The sequence below is a fragment of the Aquarana catesbeiana genome, linkage group LG04 (assembly GCF_042186555.1).
Source record: "Aquarana catesbeiana isolate 2022-GZ linkage group LG04, ASM4218655v1, whole genome shotgun sequence".
In the NCBI taxonomy this organism is placed as follows: Eukaryota; Metazoa; Chordata; class Amphibia; order Anura; family Ranidae; genus Aquarana; species Aquarana catesbeiana.
Window position 1 is genome coordinate 480,481,060 of NC_133327.1, and position 22,415 is coordinate 480,503,474.

A 22,415-nucleotide genomic window follows, 5' to 3' on the forward strand; every position below is an offset into this window, starting at 1 on the left:
CCAGCCAAGCTCAGTGCCAGCTCATCTGCCACCAGCTGGTTCTCCCGCCACATCCACCTGCTGACTGCTTCCACCACGCAGTCTACTGGACTGATCACAGGCACTCATACCTCACTGTGCTCCCATGGCTGCTTTCTAACCAGGAGCTCACTAACCAGGTACGTGACAGGAGAGCAGGGTGATGTCATCATCTGGAAAAAAACAAATTGCTATTATCTTAAAAAAAAAGCAGCACAAATTTTTATTATGACACAAAAAAGCACAAATATAAAAACAAGCTGTTATAACTAAAAAACCATAACAGCACAAATACAAATTTTAGCAGCACAAACCAGCACAAATGAGGCACTAACCAACGAGACCAGTTTTGTGTCATTTGGGTGTAGTAGGGGGGCTGAGTGACCTTTGGTGACCTTTAATAAATCATTAATAACGCAAAAACGATAAAAGGTAGGACAGAAATTTTAGCAGCACAAAACAGCACACTTGAGTTTTTATTTGTGCTGATTGTAGGGTGGGCAAAGTGAGTGGGGTTTGAAAAAAAAAAAACTGTTATAACTTAAAAACCATAACAGCATAAATAAAAATTTTAGCAGCACAAACGTAGCACTAACCAACGAGACCAGTTTTGTGTCATTTGGGCATTATAGGGGGGCTGAGTGACCTTTGGTGACCTTTAATAAATCATTAATAACGCAAAAACGATAAAAGATAGAACAGAATTTTTAGCAGCACAAAACAGCACAAACGTAGCACTAACCAACGAGACCAGTTTTGTGTCATTTGGGTGTTGTAGGGGGGCTGACTGACTTTTGGTGACCTTTAATAAATCATTAATAACGCAAAAACGATAACAGGTAGAACGGAAATTTTAGCAGCACAAAACAGCACAAATCTAGCACTAAAGAAACACACTTGAGTTTTTATTTGTGCTGATTGTAGGGTGGGCAAAGTGAGTGGGGTTTGAAAAAAAAAATAAACTGTTATAACTTAAAAACCATAACAGCACAAATAAAAATTTTAGCAGCACAAACCAGCACAAACGTAGCACTAACCAACGAGACCAGTTTCATGTCATTTGGGCGTTGTAGGGGGGCTGACTGACCTTTGGTGACCTTTAATAAATCATTAATAACGCAAAAACGATAAAAGATAGAACGGAATTTTTAGCAGCACAAAACAGCACAAACGTAGCACTAACCAACGAGACTAGTTTTGTGTCATTTGGGCGTTGTAGGGGGGCTAGGTGATGTCATAGTCTGGAAAAAACAATTGCTAATATCTTAAAAATAAAAGCAGCACAAATGTAAATTTTTACGGCACAAAACAGCACAAACGTAGCACTAAAGAAACACACTTGAGTTTTTATTTGTGCTGATTGTAGGGGGGCCAGCTTCGCTGGGCTGAAATTACCACAGATCTTCTGTGGCTGTAGACTGCCTCAAATCCTCCTGTCTCATTCTGTAAACCCAGCCAGTGCGATCAGTGTACTCTGGGGACCAAATCCATCACTTCCTGGCCTCCTTGTTTTTCTTTACAACGAAGATAGTTAAAGATTCTTAAAGCAGAGGTCCGCCCACCGATGCAAAAATTAAAAGCCAGCAGCTAAACATACTGCAGCTGCTGGCTTTTAATAATAGGACACTTACCTGTCCTGGATTCCAGCGATGTCGGGACTGCAGCTGATGTTTCCATCAGCTTTCGGGTGCTGCCGGTAAGGGAACCCGGCATTGTAGCCTTATGTCTTCACGCTGGGAACCCTACTGCGCATGCGTAAGGCTCCACTCCTCTCTCCTACTGGCCCGGCAGCAGGGGAAGGAGGAGGGAGCCAAGCGGTGACGTCAACGGCCATGGCTCCCGGAAGTGGGGACAGGTATCCGCTCCACCCTCCCCCACCAAAAGGTGCCAAATGTGGCACCAGAGGGGCGGAGGAGACAAATGAGTGGAAGTTCCACTTTTGGGTGGCACTCTGCTTTAATGACATTGGCTGTATGTTTGGGGTCGCTGTCCTGCTGCAGAATACATTTGGGGCCAATCACATGCCTCCATAATGGTATGGAATGATGGATAAATATCGACCTGTATTTCTCAGCATTGAGGACACCATTGATCCTGACCATATCTCCAACTCCATTTTGCAGAAATGCAGCCCCAAACTTGCAATGAACCACCACCGTGTTTCACTGTTGTCTCCAGGCATGCATTATTGTACTGCCTTTTGGCTAACAAACTGCCGTACAGTATGGATATACCTGGGTCCCATTGGTTACCGCCAGTTCTGTGCTGATGGCACTGCTGGACATCTTCCGTCAAAGGGAGTTAAGCATGATGTGTCCTTGGCTAACCACTGCGTCTGCGGTCTTCAACATTTCCTGTTCTGTGTGCTTCTTCAAAAGAGCTTAAAGGGCACATCTTGAAACTCCAGTCTGCTGTGAAATCTTTGCCTGGGAGAGGCTTTGCTGATACAGTATAACTACCCTATGTCTTGTTGCTGTGCTCAGTCTTGCCGTGGTGTATGACCTGTGACAAGAAACTGTCTTCCGCAACCTGTACATCACCCAGTTTTAAGCCTCCTATACAGCTGTTTCTGTTTCAGTCAATGACTGTGTTTCAACCTACATATGAAATTGATGATCATTAGCACCTGCTTGGTATAATTGGTTAATCATACACCTGACTCTAATCCTACAAGGTCCCTGACTTTGTGAAAGTGTAAGAATTGATGCTGGTTTGAAGCCAAAGGGTAGTCAAACCACATATTGATTTGATTTAGATCTTTCTTCTGTTCGCTTACTTTGAATTCTGTACATTGATAAAAACAAGCAATTAAAATATACTGTGTGTTTTTGAAAGAATTCTTACTGATGGAGTCACACCACCCTGCAACTTTTGCACAGTACTACATATCCGTTGAGTGCAGTTAAATGTCTTCCTTGGTGGAGAGGATGCACGTGGAGGTGTTTTTCTGCATGTAACAAATCGCCACGTGGTGGAATTATTTATTTCTATATTGGATGTTACGCAGTGATTATATAGACACATTGTGGTGAAACTAATTCTTCACCTGTTGAATTGCCTCGAACACCATCAAATTAACACTTTGAGTACATTGTGTATCAATCAGTATTTTTTTTTTCATTTGGATGTACACATTTTTTGTTTATTTTTGAGTATTTACACTATGCTTACTGTGGAATATATAAATTATGTATATAATTATATTTTTATCACTTTAAAGTGGATTTAAAGGCAGGAGTTTTTTTTTAGCTTTCTGCATTCTATGCAAGGTAAAAAAACCTTCTGCATGCAGCCTCCCCTAGAGCCCCCCTATATACATACTTGAGCCCGATCTCAGTCCAGCGATGTGCAAGAGAGCTGAAGCTCTCTCGGGTCTCTCACGCCTCATTGGCTCATATACAGCAGCAGGAGCCCCTGCTGTTGTGTATGAGCCAATGAGGGCCAGCAGGAGGTCCAGTGTAAGTTCACCCTACAAATTTTCTGTAAAGGCGAAATTACACTTTTAGGTTTCTTGGCTGTCGCTTGGCAACTCTAAGTTTCAGCTCCCCCCATACATTTTTTTATAGGATTAAGGTCTGGAGACTGGCTGGACCGCTCCATAACCGTAATGTGCTCCTTCTTGAGCCACTCATTTGTTTGCCTTGGCGGTATGTTTTGGGTCATTGTCATGCTGGAAAACCCATCCACGACCCATCTTCAGTGTTCTAGCTGAAGGAGGAAGTTTCACATCCAAGATTTTATAATACATGGATCTATCCATTGGCCCCTCAGTGGGGCAAAGTCAGTCTGTACCTTTAGCTGAGAAACAGCCCCAAACCATAATGTTTCCACCTCTGTGCTTGGGCTGGTGTTCTTAGGGTCATAGTCAGCATTTTTCTTTATCCAAACACAGCAAGTCCCCCTCAAGAAAACACATGTACCTTCATACCAATGAACATCCAAATGATTCAAAGAAGGATTGGGAGAAAGTGCTGTGGTCAGATGAGACCAAAATTGAGCTCTTTAACATTAACTCAACTCGCCTTGTTCGGAGGGGAAAAAATGTTGACCATTACCCTAAGAACACCATCCCTACAGTCTACAGTCAAGCACAGAGGTGGAAACATGATGCTTTCGGGCTGTTTCTCTGCTAAAGGTCCAGGCCGACTTTGCCTCATTGAGGGTCCAATAGACTGCGCCATATATTGTAAAATCTTGGATAAGAACCTTCTTTCCTCAGCCAGAACACTGAAGATGGGGCGTGGATGGGTCTTCCAGCATGACAATGACCCAAAACATACCGTCAAGGCAACAAAGGAGTGGCTCAAGAGGAAGCACATTAAGGTCATGGAGTGGCCTAGTCAGTTTCTAGACCTTAATTCTATAGAGGGAGCTGAAACTTCGAGTTGCCAAGCGACAGCCAAGAAACCTTAAGGATTTAGAGAAGATCTCTTAAAGAAGAGTGGACCCCTTCTGAGATGTGTGCAAACCTGGTCACCATCTACAAGAAACGTCTTACCTCTGTGCTTGCCAACAAGGGTTTCTCCACCAAGTACTAAGTCATGTTTTGCTTGGGGATCAAATACTTATTGTACTCACTGAACTGCAACATAATTTATAGCATTTGTGTTATGTGTTTTTTTCTGGATTTTTGGTTGATATTCTGTCTCTATAATTTAAAATACCGGTACATCTATGATAAAAATTATAGACCCTTCATTTCTTTGTAAGTGAGCAAACTTACAAAATCTCAGGGGATCAAATAATTAATTTTCTCACTTGTTCCATAAGTGCAACACTTTAGAGAAAATGATAACTTGAAGCACAAAGTCTCAATATACGTTACTTTAAGCTAGGGGATCGGCAACCCATTGATCGTGCTCTATCTGTGGATCGCGACCATCTGACAGGAAGACCGCTCCTGACCTGACCGCCCCTGCCACATCTCAGATTACAGCGGCATTCTTTAATACAGCCAAGGCAGGTACTAGGTAAGGGGGAAACTGGACGGGGAGAGGAAAGACCGCACCAATCTGTGAGCAGAGCCAGTCCCCGCCCAGCAAAACCCAGAGCTGTGTCTGTGTTAAACCAGCCACAGCAGAGACTGAGGAAAGAGGTGGGCACATGTTGCAAAACAGGTAACTGGAGGGGGTCATGCCACAGCAGGCAGCAAGCTAATGACAGGTCCTTAGTACTGGGCTGGCATTGTTATATAAGGCTGCTGCCTACAATGCAGAGGCCTGTGTGTATCTGCCAGAGACATCAACATTTACATAGTATTACATAGTTAGTAAGGTTGAATAAAGACACCAGTCCATCCAGTTCAACCTGAGTGAGTGTGTATCTACAATCATCTCTATTTATTTAAAGGTACCCATATAGCGCTGCCAATTCACGCAGCACTCCACACATACATCGCACACCCACATTGGTCCCTACCCTCAAGGAGCCCACAATCCAAGGTCCCCAACTCACATTCATGTACTAGGGCCAATTTTTGAACAGAAGCCAACTAACCTACCAGCATGTCTTTGGAGTGTGGGAGGAAACCGGAGTACCCGGAGGAAACCCACGCAGGCACAGGGAGAACATGCAAACTCCAGGCAGGTAGTGTCGTGGTTTGGATTTGAACCAGCGACCCTTTTTACTGCTAGGTGAGAGTGCTACCCACTACACCACTGTGCTGTCCTAATTTAATTTAATTGAAGCATTATTGTGGCAGCTGCTTGAGAGGAGGAATTGGTAAATGGCTAGGGCTGTAGATAAACAACAGGCTGCTGTGTGTTATTCTTGGCTCGCATCTCTGCATTTTGGGAATCCGTGCAAAATTGCATGTGTTACCGACATGCTGGGAAATGTGCTGCTCTTTAGCAGATGCGAGAGGGTGGCGTTACTTGTTACTGGCACCCCCATGCATCACAAACTGTCTGTTTTCACACACATCAAAATGCATGGTGCCACAGCACCCTGTGGTTGGGGCGATTTTCTAGAAGGGTAGGCAAATTCTTTCCCCATGTTTTACAGGTTGGGCAGCCCTTTGAAATGAATGGGCTGCTCTACACAGAGCATGCAGTAGTGTGAACCAAAGCTTAGGGCTCATTCGCACTTGCCCCCACACTCTAAATCAGAGCCATTTAGTGAATGGGTAGAAGTCCATTTTGTGACGTGCGCCAGGGAGCAGTGTGATGCATCACACAGGTCCCTTTTTTTTATTTCACTTTGTTTTAAATTGTACAAAGTGACACTTCAGTCATGTCACCACACATCAGCACAGTGCATTTCACTTGCTGTGTGGTGGCATCCAGTGAGGTGCAATATTTTGCAGAATGTCTATATATAATATTAAACAGGTTTTATATAGCACCAGCAGTTTGTGCAGCGTTTTACAATATAAAGGGAAACAATACACCAACAATACAATTCATTACAAGAGGGTTAGAAGGGCTCTGCTCCTCCGAGCTTACAATCTAAGAGGAAGGGGCTGGTAAAACAAAAGGTAGTAACTGTGAGGGATGAAACTGATGAGGAAAGTAGAAAATTCAGTTGTTAACTGGAGGCAAAATTGGCCTCCCTGAAGAGGTGCGTTTTCAGGGATCGCCTAAAAGTGGACAGAGTAGGATGTAGGGCAATGAACAGGGCTCATTAGTATGTAGGGCAATGTTCAATGGTAAGTAGTATGTAGGGCAGTGTACAGAGGTCAATAGGATGTGGTGCAGTATACAGGGGTCATTAGTAAGTGTGGTAAAAAATAATAAAGGGTTTACGCGTTTTGGAGTCTAGCCTTAATTATAGCCATGGCTTGCTTGACAAGTTTCAGATCCGGCTGGCCTCAGTTCTGGCCTAGTAGTCTGCTTTGCATTCTAGCCCAATTGGCTGGGTAGAGTTCTAGCTAATGTAAGTAGCATATAGGGCAGTGTTCAAGGGTCAGTGCTTATGTAGGGCAGTGCACAGAGATCAGTAGGATGTAGGGTAGCGAACAGGGCTCATTAGTATGTAGGGCAGTATACAGAGGTCAGTAGGATGTAGGGCAGTGTACAGGGGTCATTAGTAAGTAGGGAAGTGTACAGGGGTCATGAGTATGTAGAGCAGTACACACAGGGGTCAGTGGTTTGCAGGGCAGAGTATCGGGGTCATCAGTTTGTAGAGCAGAGTTTAGGAGTTTGCAGGGCAGTGTACAGAGGTAATTAGTTTGTTGAGTAGATTATAGAAGTCAGCAGGGCAGAGGACAGGGGGTCAGCAGGGCAGAAATTTCCCTCATATGCAAAGCAGGTTGGGGAGGAGCACTTCAGACATAGGGTCGGCAAAACAGTCTAATCGTCACCTGCCCCCAGTTGAGGGGTTGCCGACCCCTGCTCTAAAGTATTCCCCTTAACTCCTCCCTTAGCTGCTGCATAAAATGTTATGTAGGGCAGAAGGGACAGAGGAACTGTGTTAGACAATTATTAGACACAATCAAAAAAGAAGGCTATGATGTGCAAGGAGGGTGGAAGACTTTCTGGAGTGCCATAGCCAAATGACGGCTACAGTGTGGTTGGATAATAATGGGAGGCCGTCCTATGACATCTTCCCAGAATCACGCCCCCTTGGGAGCGCACTCGGGGATAACCATGACCGCCAGGTCTCCCAAACGCGGTGTGTCACGGATCGGGGCAAAGGGCCAATGACAGTGGCCCTTTACCACGTGATCACTCCGTCCAATGATGGGGCTGGGGCATGTCCGGTTCGGCTCATTTCCTCAGATCGATCGGTACAGCGTGTGAGGAGAGGAGGGAGCCAGTGCAGCAGCACTGTGGGCTGGATCTGAAGTGACCAACGCGCTGATCTGTGCCCATTCCTGGCTCATCCATGCTCCATCCCTGGCTCAGTCATGCTCATCCATGCTCCATCTGAGGCTAATCCATGCTCATCCATGCTCATTCATGTTCATCCATTCCATCCTTGCCTCATCCATCCACATTCATGCTCCATCCCTGGCTCATCCATCCACATTCATGCTCCATCCCTGGCTCATCCATCCACATTCATACTCATCCATGCTCAATCCCTGGTTAATCCATCCTCATTCATGCTCATCCTTGCTCCATCCCAGGCTCATCCTTCCTCATTCATGCTCATCCATGCTTCACCCCTGGCTCAACCATCCACATTCATGCTCTATCCCTGGTTCATCCATCCACATTTATGCTCATCCATGCTTCACCCCTGGCTCAACCATCCACATTCATGCTCTATCCCTGGTTCATCCATCCACATTTATGCTCATCCATGCTCCATTCCTGGCTTATCCATCCTCATTCATATTCATCCATGCTCCATCCCTGGCTCATTTATCCTCATTCATGCTCATTGCTCATCCATGCTCCATCCCAGGCTCATCCTTCCTCATTCATGCTCATCCATGCTCCATCCCTGGCTCATTGATCATCATTCATGCTCCATCCCTGGCTCATCCATCCTCATTAATTCTCATCCATGCTCCATTCCTGGCTAATCCATTTTCATTCATGCTCATCCATGCTCCATCCCTGGCTCGTCCATCGACATTCATACTCATCCATGCTCCATCCCTGGCTAATCCATTTTCATTCATGCTCATCCATGCTCCATCCCTGGCTCATCCATCCACATTCATGCTCCATCCCTGGCTCATCCATCCACATTCATGCTCCATCCCTGGCTCATCTATCCACATACATACTCATCCATGCTCCATCCCTGGCTAATCCATTTTCATTCATGCTCATCCATGCTCCATCCCTGGCTCATCCATCCACATTCATGCTCCATCCCTGGCTCATCCATCCACATTCATGCTCCATCCCTGGCTCATCCATCCACATTCATGCTCTATCCCTGGCTCATTCATGTTCATCCATTTTCCATCCTTGGCTCATCCATCCATATTCATGCTCCATCCCTGGCTTATCCATCCACATTCATACTCATCCATGCTACATCCCTGGTTAATCCATCCTCATCCATGTTCCATCCCTGGCTAATCCATCCTCATTCATGCTCATCCATGCTCCATCCCTGGCTCATTCATGCCCATCCATGCTCCATCCTTGGCTCATCCATGCTCCATCCTTGGCTCATCCATGCTCCATCCTTGGCTCATCCATCCTCCATCCTTGGCTCATCCATCCTCCATCCTTGGCTCATCCATCCACAATCATGCTCCATCCCTGGCCCATCCATCCGCATTCATGCTTCATCCCTGGCTCATCCATCCTCATTCATGCTCATCCATGCTCCATTCCTGGCTTATCCATCCTCATTCATATTCATCCATGCTCCATCCCTGGCTCATTCATCCTCATTTATTCTCATCCATGCTCCATCCCAGGCTCATCCTTCCTCATTCATGCTCATCCATGCTCCATCCCTGGCTCATTCATCATCATTCATGCTCATCCATGCTCCATCTCTGGCTCATCAATCCTCATTCATGCTCATCTATGCTCCATCCCTGGTGGGCACTGTTGGGACTGTACTGAAAATCACACACACACACACACACACACATATGTAATAACCACTTGCCGACCAAGCCATAGCTGAATGATGGCTACAGGGCGGTTGGATAATTCTGGGAAGCCATCCTATGATGTCCTCCCAGAATCACGCCCCCTTGGGCGCGCACTCAGGAATATCCATGACCCCCAGGTCTGCCAGACCTGGCGTGTCACGGGTCGGGGTAAAGGGTCAATAACAACGGCCCTTTACCACATGATCACTCTGTCCAATGCTCCATCCCTGGCTCATCCATCCACATTCATGCTCCATCCCTGGCTCACCCATCCACATTCATACTCATCCATGCTCCATCCCTGGCTAATCCATCCTCATTCATGCTCATCCATGCTCCATCCCTGGCTCATCCATTCTCAATTATGCTCCATCCTTGGCTCATCCATCCACATTCATGCTCCATTCCTGGCTCGTCATCCACATTCATGCTCATCTATGCTCCATCCCTGGCTCTTCCATCCTCATTCATGCTCCATCCCTGGCTCATCCATCCTTATTAATGCTCATCCATGCTCCATCCCTGGTTCATCCATTTTGATTCATGCTCCATCCTTGGCTCATCCATTTTGATTAATGCTCTATCCCTGGCTCATACATCCACATTCATGCTCCATCCCTGGTTCATCCATCCACATTCATGCTCATCCATGCTCCATTCCTGGCTCATCCATTCTCATTCATGTTCATCTATGCTCCATCCCTGGCTCATCCATCCTCATTTATGCTCCATCCCTGGCTCATCCATCTGCATTAATGCTCATCCATACTCCATTCCTGGTTCATCCATGCTCCATCCCTGGCTCATCCTTCCTCATTCATGCTCATCCATTCTCCATCCCTGGCTCATCCATCCTCATTCATGCTCCATCCCTGGCTCATCCATCCTCATTCATGCTGATCCATAACCGTCAGGTCTCCCGGACCCGGTGTGTCACGGGTCGGGGTAAAGGGTCAATGACAGCGGCCCTTTACCACATGATCACTCTGTCCAATGCTCCATCCCTGGCTCTTCCATCCTCATTCATGCTCCATCCCTGGCTCATCCATCCTCATTCATGTCTCATATATATATATATATATATATATATATATATATATATATATATATATATATATATATATATATATAATAACCACTTGCCGACCGGGCCATAGCTGAATGATGGCTACAGGGCTGTTGGATAATTCTGGGAAGCCATCCTATGATGTCCTCCCAGAATCACGCCCCCTTGGGTGCGCACTCGGGAATATCCATGACCGTCAGGTCTCCCAGACTCGGCGTGTCACGGGTCGGGGTAAAGGGTCAATGACAGCGGCCCTTTACCACATGATCACTCTGTCCAATGCTCCATCCCTGGCTCATCCATCCACATTCATGCTCCATACCTGGCTCATCCATCCACATTCATGCTCATCCATGCTTCATCCCTGGCTCATCCATTCTCATTCATGTTCATCCATGCTCCATCCCTGGCTCATCCATCCTCATTTATGCTCCATCCCTGGCTTATCCATCCACATTAATGCTCATCCATGCTCCATCCCTGGCTCATCCTTCCTCATTCATGCTCATCCATGCTCCATCCCTGGCTCATCCATCCTCATTCATGCTGATCCATGAGCGTCAGGTCTCCCAGACCCGGTGTGTCACGGGTCAGGGTAAAGGGTCAATGACAGCGGCCCTTTACCACATGATCACTCTGTCCAGTGCTCCATCCCTGGCTCATCCATCCTCATTCATGCTCATCCATACTCCATCCCTGGCTCATCCATTTTGATTCATGCTCCATCCCTGGCTCATCCATTTTGATTCATGCTCCATCCCTGACTCATACATACATACGTCAGGGTAAAGGGTCAATGACAGCGGCCCTTTACCACATGATCACTCTGTCCAATGCTCCATCCCTGGCTCATCCATCCACATTCATGCTCCATCCCTGGCTCATCCATCCACATTCATGCTCCATCCCTGGCTCATCCTTCCTCATCCATGCTCCATCCATCCTCATTCATGCTCATCCATTCTCCATCCCTGGCTCATCCATCCTCATTCATGCTCATCCATGCTCCATTTCTGGCTCATCCATCCTCATTCATGCTGATCCATGCTCCATCCCTGGCTCATCTATGCTCCATCCCTGGCTTATCCATCCTCATGCTCATCCATGCTCCATCCCTGGCTCACCCATGCTTTTCCATCCTCATTCATGCTTATCCATGCTCCATCCCTGGCTCATCCATCCTCATTCATGCTTATCCATACTTCATCCCTGGCTCATCCATCCTCATTCATGCTTATCCATGCCCCATTCCTGGCTCATCCATCCTCATTCATGCTTACACATGCTTCATCCCTGGCTCATCCATGCTCATCAATCCCCATTCATGGCTCATCCGTGCCACATCAGTGATCATCCATGCCACATCAGTGCCCATTTGTGCCACATCAGTGCTCATTCATGCCACATCCATGCCACATCAGTACTCATCTATGCCACATCGGTGCTCTTCAATGCCACATTAGTTCTCATCCATGCCACGTCAGTTCTCATCCGTGCCACGTCAGTTCTCATCCGTGCCACGTCAGTTCTCATTCGTGCCACATCAGCGCTCATCCGTGCCACATCAGCTCTCATCCAAGCCACATCAGTGCTCATCCGTGCCACATCAGTTCTCATCCATGCCACTACAGTGCCCATCAGTGCCTCACAAAAGTGTAATAGGTAGTCAAATTATATTTGAAATGTATGTTCCAAGAACACTTGATTGTGCTCCCTGCATGTTGGGCCTCTGTACTGTATGTGGCCAGGCTGTGCAAAAGTCTCACGTGTGGTATTGCCATACTCAGGAGGAGTAGCAAAATTTATTTTGGGGCGTAATTTATGTGTTAGAAATATCTTACACAACTTTGTGTAAAAAAAAAAAAAAAAAAAAATGCATTTTAATTTTCTTTCCACATTTTCCACAAACTTGTGGAAAAAAATGACAATCAAAAGACTCATTATGCCTCATAGAATATATGTTGAGGTGTTTACTTTCAAAAATGGGGTCATTTTTTAGGCTTTTCCAGTGTCCTGGTTCTCCAGGACCTTCAAAACTGTAAGCAGTGTCTAGAAATTATATGTGGTATCGCCATACTCAGGAGTAGTAGCAGAATGTATTTTGGGGTGTAAGTATGCATATGCTGTGTGTGAGAAATAACCTGTTAATATGACAATTTTGTGAAAAAAACTACATTTTGCAAAGAATTGTGGGAGAAGATTACAACTTCAAAAACTTACCATGCCTCTTACTAAATACCTTGGACTCTCTAAAAAGGTGTCATCTGGGGGGGGGGGTGTATTTGTACTGTCCTGGCTTGTTAGGGTCTCAAGAAGTGAGATAAGCCATCAGTACGTCAGGTGTGATCAATTTTCAATGATTGCCACTATTACTATTGGTTTGTAGACTATTATTTTCACAAAAAACAAATATGCACTTATTTAGGTTAATTTTACCAAAGATATGTAGCAATATAAATTCTGGCCAAAATTTATGAAGAAAAATTACTAATTTGCAAAAATTTTTAACAAATTAAGAAAAATGCATTTTTTAACAAAATTTCTGGTCTTTTTTCATTTATAGCGCAAAAAATAAGAAATCCAGTGGTGATTAAATACCACCAAAAGAAAGCTCTATTTGTGTGAAAAAAGGACAAAAATGTCATATGGGTACAGTGTTGCATGACTGAGTAATTTTAAGACAAGTCTCATGGTTATATTCATTTATTACTGTACTCCTTAGGATGTCACGTTTATCCTCAATTTTAAGAGAACTTTTGCATTACATTTCAGGCATCTATCCTTTGGAATCCTCCCACATAACAGAGAAAGAACACCACTAATATCTGTCATCTATTCCCTGTACTGAACTGAAGTACTGTATTTGGACTCCACAATTGTGATTCATTTTCTGGAGCGTTTTTAACACTAAAATGTACAGTGTTTAATGATTAAACTGTAAGAGCTATTACAGTTCAAATACAAATAAAAGTTTTAGATGTTGCATAGCTCTTTTGTCTTCTTGTCATCTTTAAGTTACAAAATTAAGCAAGTTTAAAATGATTGGAACTATTGTTTGAGATTTTAAATTGGGCAGAAACTACAGTGACAGACTCTACATTTATGATGCGGGACCTCCTTGATAGTACACATAAAATTCATATCTTTATCATACAGCACAGGACACAGGAATCAATTCATAGACAATGGTTTTATGCCACTACCTTCAAATGGCTGTACAATGGCAAAAGCTTTGCTGGTTCCACCCTCGGTGTATCCATTTAACTCTGCCTACTCTGTGAGGTTCCAGTTATTTGCTAGTGTCCTTAGGTGATTAAAGTTTTCTCCAGTTGGAGTACAATTTCCTACTTTTTTCACATACATATTTTACCTCCTTCGACTCACACTTCTATCAAGATCTGACTGTCTATTGTTTTCATAGCTCATTAGCAGTTTCCTGATGGGTTACCTTCAAGTAAAACCTGGGGCTGGCCTGTAATGTTTGCTTTGCGCACTGGATCATGCATTCACTGCTCACCTTGGCACATGGTTCAACAAGTGTAGTTCATCGCCGGGTGCTATATGGGTCCAAGGCTGTGGCCCATTCCTGGGGTATCCAGACCTTAAAGCCACCATCAGGGGTATGCCAGCTGTGACGGGCTAAGCCTGGACCCTGGTCGGGACAGGTAATGTGGACAAAGTAAAACAATGTATCCTTTTTATACATTCCATTAACAGTTCTTGGCTATACATGTCTTGATGGATCTGTAGTGTACACTACATCCTTATCCTACAAGACACACTGCAGTGCCATGCACACAAGCAGTTTACAAGGCACAGGTTATGGGTGGGGAATTTACACACTTAGTGTTTTTTCTTAACTTTATTTTCTCCCTATTTAGCCTTATAGGTAACACTATTATAGCATTTATGTAAATGTGGTCTTTTTTTCACCTAGCTTAGTGCTTATAAGACTTCCAACTGCATACTTCTGGCTGCCCTTTTTCTGCTGACAATGCAAGCTGTTCATTTTTCTGTCCTATCTGTTGCTGAATACCTCAGAGACACAGCTATTAAAACTCTGTTTGCGCCTGGTTTATGGCAATTCCTTTATAATAGATATGCTGTACCCCTCTCAATCAACATCAATACCATAAGTACTCCAACGGGAAAAACCCTCACTTAGCAATGGTGGATTACAGGTGCTTGGAATTGGACAGATAGTGGCAATTCCACTGCAGAGCCTGAGGTAACTCAAGTTGCTGTCAAGTTGATGGCAGTTCTGTTCTGATGGCAGTCTAATGCCGCGTACACCCGATCGGAGATTCTGACATAAAATCCTGGATTTATTTCCAACGGATGTTGGCTCAAACTTGTCTTGCATACACACGGTCACACAAATGTTGGAAATTTCAAACGTCAAGAACACAGTGACATACGACGAGCCGAGAAAGATGAAGTTCAATAGCCAGTGCGGCTCTTCTGCTTGATTCCGAGCATGTGTGGAATTTTGTGCGTTGGAATTGTGAACACACAATCGGAATTTCCAACAAGGGATTTTGTTGTCGGAAAATTTGAGAACCAGCTCTCAAATTTTTGTTGTCGGAAATTCCGACAAAAAATGTCCGATGGAGCCTACAGACGAACATTTGTTGTCAGAAATTCCGGTCGCGTGTACGCGGCATAACACTGCAGAGGCATAACTAGATCTTTAGGGCCCCCACCAGGGGCGTTGCTAGGTCTACAAAAGATGTCGGGCCCATAGCAGCGAAGTAAAGAAAGCCATACGCTTGGGTGGGCATACACATGTATATAATATACATGTGTGTGAATGTGATTTTAATATACCGTATTTATTGGCGTATAACACGCACTTTTTTCCCCTTTAAAATCAGGGGGAAATTGTGGGTGTGTGTTTATATGCCGATCCTTGCCGATCCTTGCCGATCCCCCGCTGATTGTGAGCGGAGGAGCGAGCGCCGCCAAAATACTTACATAGCCCAGTGTACTCGGCTAGCTCGCCCTATGATGGACATAACACAGGGACTGGGCGTGACTGTGAGCGGAGCTAGCCAAGCCTAGCCGAGTACACTCGGCTATGTTCTCGGCGGTGTTCTGACGAGAAGTGTCCCCCAATTGGATAGTATCCGCCCCGTACTGCGCAGGTGACGCCGAAAGTCTCCAAAGACACGGCGCCTGCGCAATACAATATTACGGCGCCATATTTAAACTGCAATGTCACTGGGCAAAGCTGGAGATGTACACTGACAAGGCTGGAGATGTACACTGACAAGGCTGGACATGTACACTGACAAGGCTGGAGATAGGCTGGAAATGGGCACTGACAAGGCTGGAGATGACACTGATAAGGCTGCATTGATGGGCATTTAAATGTAAGGTTTATTTTCCTTAAAAAGTTTTTTTTCTTAAAATTCCCTCCTAAAGTTGGGGTGCATGTTATACGCCGGCGCGTGTTATACATATCTGAGTGCAGATCCACTACTTACATCAGGGTCCCCAGAGAGCCCCTCCTTACATCAGGGTCCCCAGAGAGCCCCTCCTTACATCAGGGTCCCCAAAGTGCCTTCCTACGTACATCAGGGTCCCCAAAGAGCCTTCCTCCTTACATCAGGGTCACAAGAGAGCCCCTTCCTTACATTAGGGTCCCCATTGAGCCCCTTTCTTACATCAGGGTCCCCAGTGAGTCCCTTCCTTACATCAGGGTCCCCGGTGAGCCGCTTCCTTACATCAGGGTTCCCGGTGAGCCCCTTCTTTACATCAGGGTTCCCAAAGTGCCCCCCTTACATCAGGGTTCCCAGAGAGTCCCCCTTACATCAGGGTCCCCAGAGAGCCCCCCTTACATCAGGGTCCCCAGAGAGCCCCCCTTACATCAGGGTCCCCAGAGACCCCCCTTACATCAGGGCCCCCCTTACATCAGGGTCCCCAGAGAGCCCCCCTTACATCAGGGTCCCCAGAAAGCCCCCCTTACATCAGGATCCCTAGAAAGCCCCTTCCAATAGTGTCCCCAGAGAGCCCCTCTTACATCAGGGTCCCCCTTACATCAGGGTCCCCAGAGGTCCCCCTTACATCAGGGTCCCCAGAGGTCTCCCCTTACATCAGGGTCCTCAGAGAGCCCCCCTTTACATTAGGGTCCCCAGACAGCTGCCCCCCCCCTTCCAGAGGTTCCCCTGTACCTGGCTGGTCTCCGCTGTGCACTTCCAACCCCCATCACATCTCTGGACACCCCACCTGGGGGGAGGTGGGAGGTGGCGATTGGCAGCTCTATGTTGCCTGCAAGCCGTGGGATCTCCCTGGGGCTAGTAGTTTTCTTCCCGACTGTATACAGTGGAGAGGGGAGGGGCCTCTGACATGGCCAGGTATCAGCAAGAGTGTAGAAGCAGAGCCGACTCGCTTGTAAACTGAGTGACTTGGATACATGCCCGGGTCAGAGGCCCCTCCCCTCTCCACTGTATACAGTCAGGAAGAGAAATACTAGCCCCAGGGAGATCTTACTCCCCCCACTGCATTCTGAATTGACAGCCAGAGATGCAGGGGGAGATGCCAGGTCTTGGGGGGGCCCCCCACAATGGCAGAAGTGTGACTGCTGCGACCCTGAAAGTTACACCACTGTAACACTGACACTGTTCCAGCTGCCTGACTCAGGTTTCCAGGCAGATGCACACCATGCAGCCTGTCTGAATAAAGCAGAATCCTCTGCCACTGTATCTAATCTATTCCACTTCTGGAATCGGTGGGAGCTATGAGCCGTAAACGCTATTCTGCCTCTCACAGGTTACAACTAGATTTGCCTACTGCCTTTTAGTGAAGGTGGTCACTGCCACAATTTTGAGAAGCTACTCCTTTTAGCTTCTTGTCATATGCTGTCTACTGTGGACTGATTGGTCTAGACAGTGCATATTAGTCTCTGGACAGCTACACCTGGTGCTGCACAGTCTCCCCACCTAAGCTCCTAAAAGCACAATGTCACGGAACGCCCCACACTCCGCTTGAGTGCTTCCGTCTGTATACCGCTTCCTAAGTTCTGGAACACGAGTCCAATGGATCTGGCTATAGAAACCCCAAGAACTAGACAACACCAGTCTCGGAGTACATCAGAACTGCCTTTATTTTGAGATCTCACAGACCTTTTTATGTCAGGGATGACTCAAAGCTAACCTAATTAACATGACCTAATTTACTACAAAATGTACCCAGACCAGATGACAGTCTTGTGGGCACCGGGCTTCACACATTAATACAATTAACAATACAAACAACAATCTCCCCCCTCCTCAGCCTAGACCATTCGTCTATTAGCCAGGGCTGGTGGCTAATGTGATCAGCTCTCTCAATTAACATAAACAACAATGGGTGAAAAGACTCTTAGAGCCACACTAAACACATTATAGCAGAGTTGATGACATTAGCATTTAACAGTACGAGTCCCAATGGTATAAATCAGTCACCATTCTAATATGGCATATAAAGGGTTCCAGAGTCTGTGTGTTTTGGGGGGACATGGAGCTGAATCCATAGTAACATCAACCCCAGGGTCCCCAGGCATACAGCTCACAGAGAGCACCATTCCCCCAAATGCTAGGGCCCATAATCGGTGGGCAACAGGCCTGCATACAGTCCTCTCCAACAGCCTCCGTCCCGGCCAGGTCCGTGACATTTCTCCCCTTTCGGCAGGAGACTAACACAGGAGGAGACCCCAGACGGGTTGACTCCGAAGTTAGTAAACAGCTCCAGTCCTCTACTGCCTGTACCCACACAGTACCCCAAATAAATTATTCCAAACAGAGTATCACTCACCCAGCCAACCTCTCTGTCATGCTGTTGGGGATCGGGGCCCACTGCCCAGCATCCCTGGGGTATACAGGTGGAGACTGAAGTCCCATCCACCTTCACAGGAAATCCATCCTCTGTTAGTTGAGGGCAGAGTCCAGCAGTCCTCGGCCCTGTTGCCAGCCCTTCTGCTGGAAACTCCACACCATCTGTTCCGGCTAACTGTTGGAGAGGGAGGCCGACTGCCCCGCCTCCCTGGAACTCTGTAGTTGTTGCTGGTGCTGGGCAGAGGTTGGTAGCACTCTGCCCTGTTGCCAGCACTTCTGCTGGGGACTCCGCATCCTCTGCTCCAGCTAACTGTTGGGGCAGGCAGCTGGCTTCCTCCCCTCCCAAACTGTGTAGCTGCCATTGGGGAGGTGAGCCGGCTGCTTCCTTTTCCATTCCCTCATCTGGCTGCTGGGACGACATGTCGATGGTACTGTCTCCCAGGTACACGGATCTTTGCTGGGGAGGAAAGCCCACTTCCTCCACCCTGGCCAACTGTTGGGGAGGGACAACACACACCTCCTCTCCCTTCTCCCCCTGTATCTGCTGCTGGGAAGTGATTGCCATCTTCTCACCCTGAGCCTCCACAATTGCTGCAGATGTGGGGCAGAGGTCTTGGACCCTCTGTCCGGTTGCCAGCACTTCTGCTGGGGTTTTGCTAGGTGGTTCCTCCTCTACAGAAATGTCTATTAAATCCCCAGTCTCTGGAAGTGGTAAAAGTGTGGGACAGAGGTCTTGGACCCTCTGTTCAGTTACCAGATCTTCAGCTGGAGAAGTTTGTTTTAACTCCATAGATGCTGCTGGCAGAAAATCACATGTCCCTGTCAGTGTTGTGGGAGAAAGGCCGACTACCTCTTCTCTCAGGAAGGCCGAAGCCACTGTTGGTGCTGGGCAGAACACAGTGAACTTTGGCCCTGATAGCAGCTCTTCTGCTGGAGGCTCATCAGGTTGTTCTTCCTCAGCAGAAAAGTCTATCAAATCCCATGTCTCTGCAACTGATGTCGGGGAATAGGGGTTCACCATCTCCTGTCCATGGAACCCAGAAGATGTTATCATTTCTGGACAGAGGTTAGCAGAGCTCTGCCCTGTTGTCAGCACTTCAGGTTTGGGGACGGCAATCTCCAGATTTTCCACTGCCGATTCTCTGGCATGCTGCTGAACTTGTTCTAGCAGTTTCCTGTATGCCCTTTCCAGATGCTGTTCCTTCCTTAGCAAATGGTCCAGATCAGGTTTGAGCTCTGAGACCCCTGCAAGACCGAGCATAGACTCTCTATAGTCTCTCATGTCCTCAAGGTCAGGTTCCCCTTCATCGCCAAACATAAAAAGATCTGTAAGGTTCTCCCACAGCAATCCAGGGCCGCCAAAGTCATATCCCTCCGGAGAGCATTCTGTTGTCTCCCCTAAATATCCCTCCTCTGCGTGCCATTGCAGAGCCCGATAACGATTGTCCAGCTCTATCTCCTGCTGGACCAACCTGTCCAACTCAGTCACCCATTGCTCCTGGGGCTGCTCTCCCAGGAATGCCATCCGCAATGCCCGTTGGTCACTGGCCCGTTGCTCTTGGGTTGGAAAGCACTTGCCCTGTTTTATACCAGCGAGACGGAGGGCTGCAATCCAGAGCTCCACCCGAATCAGCTGCCTGAGCTCCAGGTATTCATCCTCAGACACAGTCCTGGTGTACGTTGAAAGGATGATCCGCAGCAGCCCCGGGAATTCTGATGCCAGGTCCATATCTCCGCTGGGGTGACTGAAGTCTGCTATGCTGATCTTGGATCCAGTTGGAGGTTTGGATGTCCCAGACTTCAGACTTCAGGAAGCTTTCCCGCTGCTTGCCACCAATGTCACGGAACGCCCCACACTCCGCTTGAGTGCTTCCGTCTGTATACCGCTTCCTAAGTTCTGGAACACGAGTCCAATGGATCTGGCAATAGAAACCCCAAGAACTAGACAACACCAGTCTCGGAGTACATCAGAACTGCCTTTATTTTGAGATCTCACAGACCTTTTTATGTCAGGGATGACTCAAAGCTAACCTAATTAACATGACCTAATTTACTACAAAATGTACCCAGACCAGATGACAGTCTTGTGGGCACCGGGCTTCACACATTAATACAATTAACAATACAAACAACAATCTCCCCCCTCCTCAGCCTAGACCATTCGTCTATTAGCCAGGGCTGGTGGCTAATGTGATCAGCTCTCTCAATTAACATAAACAACAATGGGTGAAAAGACTCTTAGAGCCACACTAAACACATTATAGCAGAGTTGATGACATTAGCATTTAACAGTACGAGTCCCAATGGTATAAATCAGTCACCATTCTAATATGGCATATAAAGGGTTCCAGAGTCTGTGTGTTTTGGGGGGACATGGAGCTGAATCCATAGTAACATCAACCCCAGGGTCCCCAGGCATACAGCTCACAGAGAGCACCATTCCCCCAAATGCTAGGGCCCATAATCGGTGGGCAACAGGCCTGCATACAGTCCTCTCCAACAGCCTCCGTCCCGGCCAGGTCCGTGACACACAAAAAGAGCATTTTTAAAGAGAGACTTTTCTTACCCTGGATTGGGCAAGTTGGGCCAATTGTCCAATTTCAGAGAGGTTATTGAACCCTCCTGACAGTTTGGACACCTTGGGCGTAGAATTTCACAAGAAAATCTCCGTCCCCATTGTAAACCCTGCAATTCTTGCACTGCATGATCAGTCTACTATTTCTGTCGAGGGTACCCCTCCTTTAACCGGTTCAATACAGGGCATTTTCACCCCCTTCCTTCCCAGGCCAATTTTTAGTTTTCAGCGCTGTCGCATTTTAAACGACAATTGCGCGGTCGTGCGACGTTGTACCCAAACAAAATTGACGTCCCTTTTTCCCCACAAATAGAGCTTTCTTTTGGTGGTATTTGATCACCTCTGCGTTTTTTATTTTTTGCGCTATAAACAAAAGAAGAGGGACAATTTTGAAAAAAACACAATATTTTTTACTTTTTGCTATAATAAATATCCCAATTTTTTTTAAAAAAAACTAATTTTTACCTCAGTTTCGGCCGATACGTATTCTTCTACATATTTTTGGTAAAAAAAAAACGCAATAAGCGTATATTCATTGATTTGCGCAAAAGTTATAGCGTCTACAAAATACGGGATAGATTTATGGCATTTTTTTTTTTTTTATTATTTTTTTTTTTAGCGGCGATCGCGATTTTTTTTTCGTGACTGCGACATGGCGGACACATCGGACACACTTGACACATTTTTGGGACCATTCACATTTATACAGCGATCAATGCTATAAAATTGCATTGATTACTGTGTAAATGTGACAGGCAGTGAAGGGGTTAACCACTAGGGGGACACAAGGGGTTAATATGTTTCCTAAGGGAGTGTTTCTAACTGTAGGGGGCGGGGATGTACAAGGGGAGGAGACCGATCAGTGTTCCGCTGTACTAGGAACACAGATCGCTCTCCTCACAACTGACAGGACGTGGATCTGTGTGTTTACACACACAGATCCACGGCCCGGTTAACGGGCAATCGCGGGTGCCCGGTGGACATCGCGGCCGCCAGGCACGCGCACCGGGTCCTAAGCAAGGCGGCGCGCGCGCGCGCCCCCTAGACGGACGGGAATCCCAGGCCGTCATATGACCTCCATCCAGGATGGGAGATCCCATCTGTGGACGTCATATGTCTATGGCTGGGTAGGGAAGTGGTTAAGGATTCAGTAAATAGACATTTGAAGATTCTTTCGATGTCCTCCTTTCCTTTGGCAGGCCCTGCCCAACATAGCCACCCTATCAGTTGCCCAGACTATGATAAACTAGGCTGGAAGAATTAATTGTGAACTATCTCCTGATAATTCCAGACTTTCATCAAGATTGCAGCTTCTACCCTCTGCCTTCTATTCTGTATAGACAGTATAAAGAGTGTGAGCCATCAGATCACCAGAATCTCCTTACTTTCTGTGCAAATGAGCAGAAACGTCTGTCTTAAAGCTTGGGCTCTTTG

The 22,415-nt window shown here is 46.6% G+C and overlaps 1 protein-coding gene across 4 annotated transcripts in view; it reads left to right on the top strand.

Annotated features, from left to right (window-relative positions):
* MTR (5-methyltetrahydrofolate-homocysteine methyltransferase) overlaps window positions 1-13,579 on the top strand; it is a 1,497,716-nt gene extending 1,484,137 nt beyond the window's left edge. For all 4 annotated transcript variants that reach the window (XM_073627630.1, XM_073627629.1, XM_073627631.1 and 1 more), the window contains one exon: window positions 13,365-13,579. The gene's annotated coding sequence lies outside the window, so the exon portion shown is untranslated. The remainder of the gene's footprint in view (window positions 1-13,364) is intronic.
* Window positions 13,580-22,415: the final 8,836 nt, after the last annotated feature.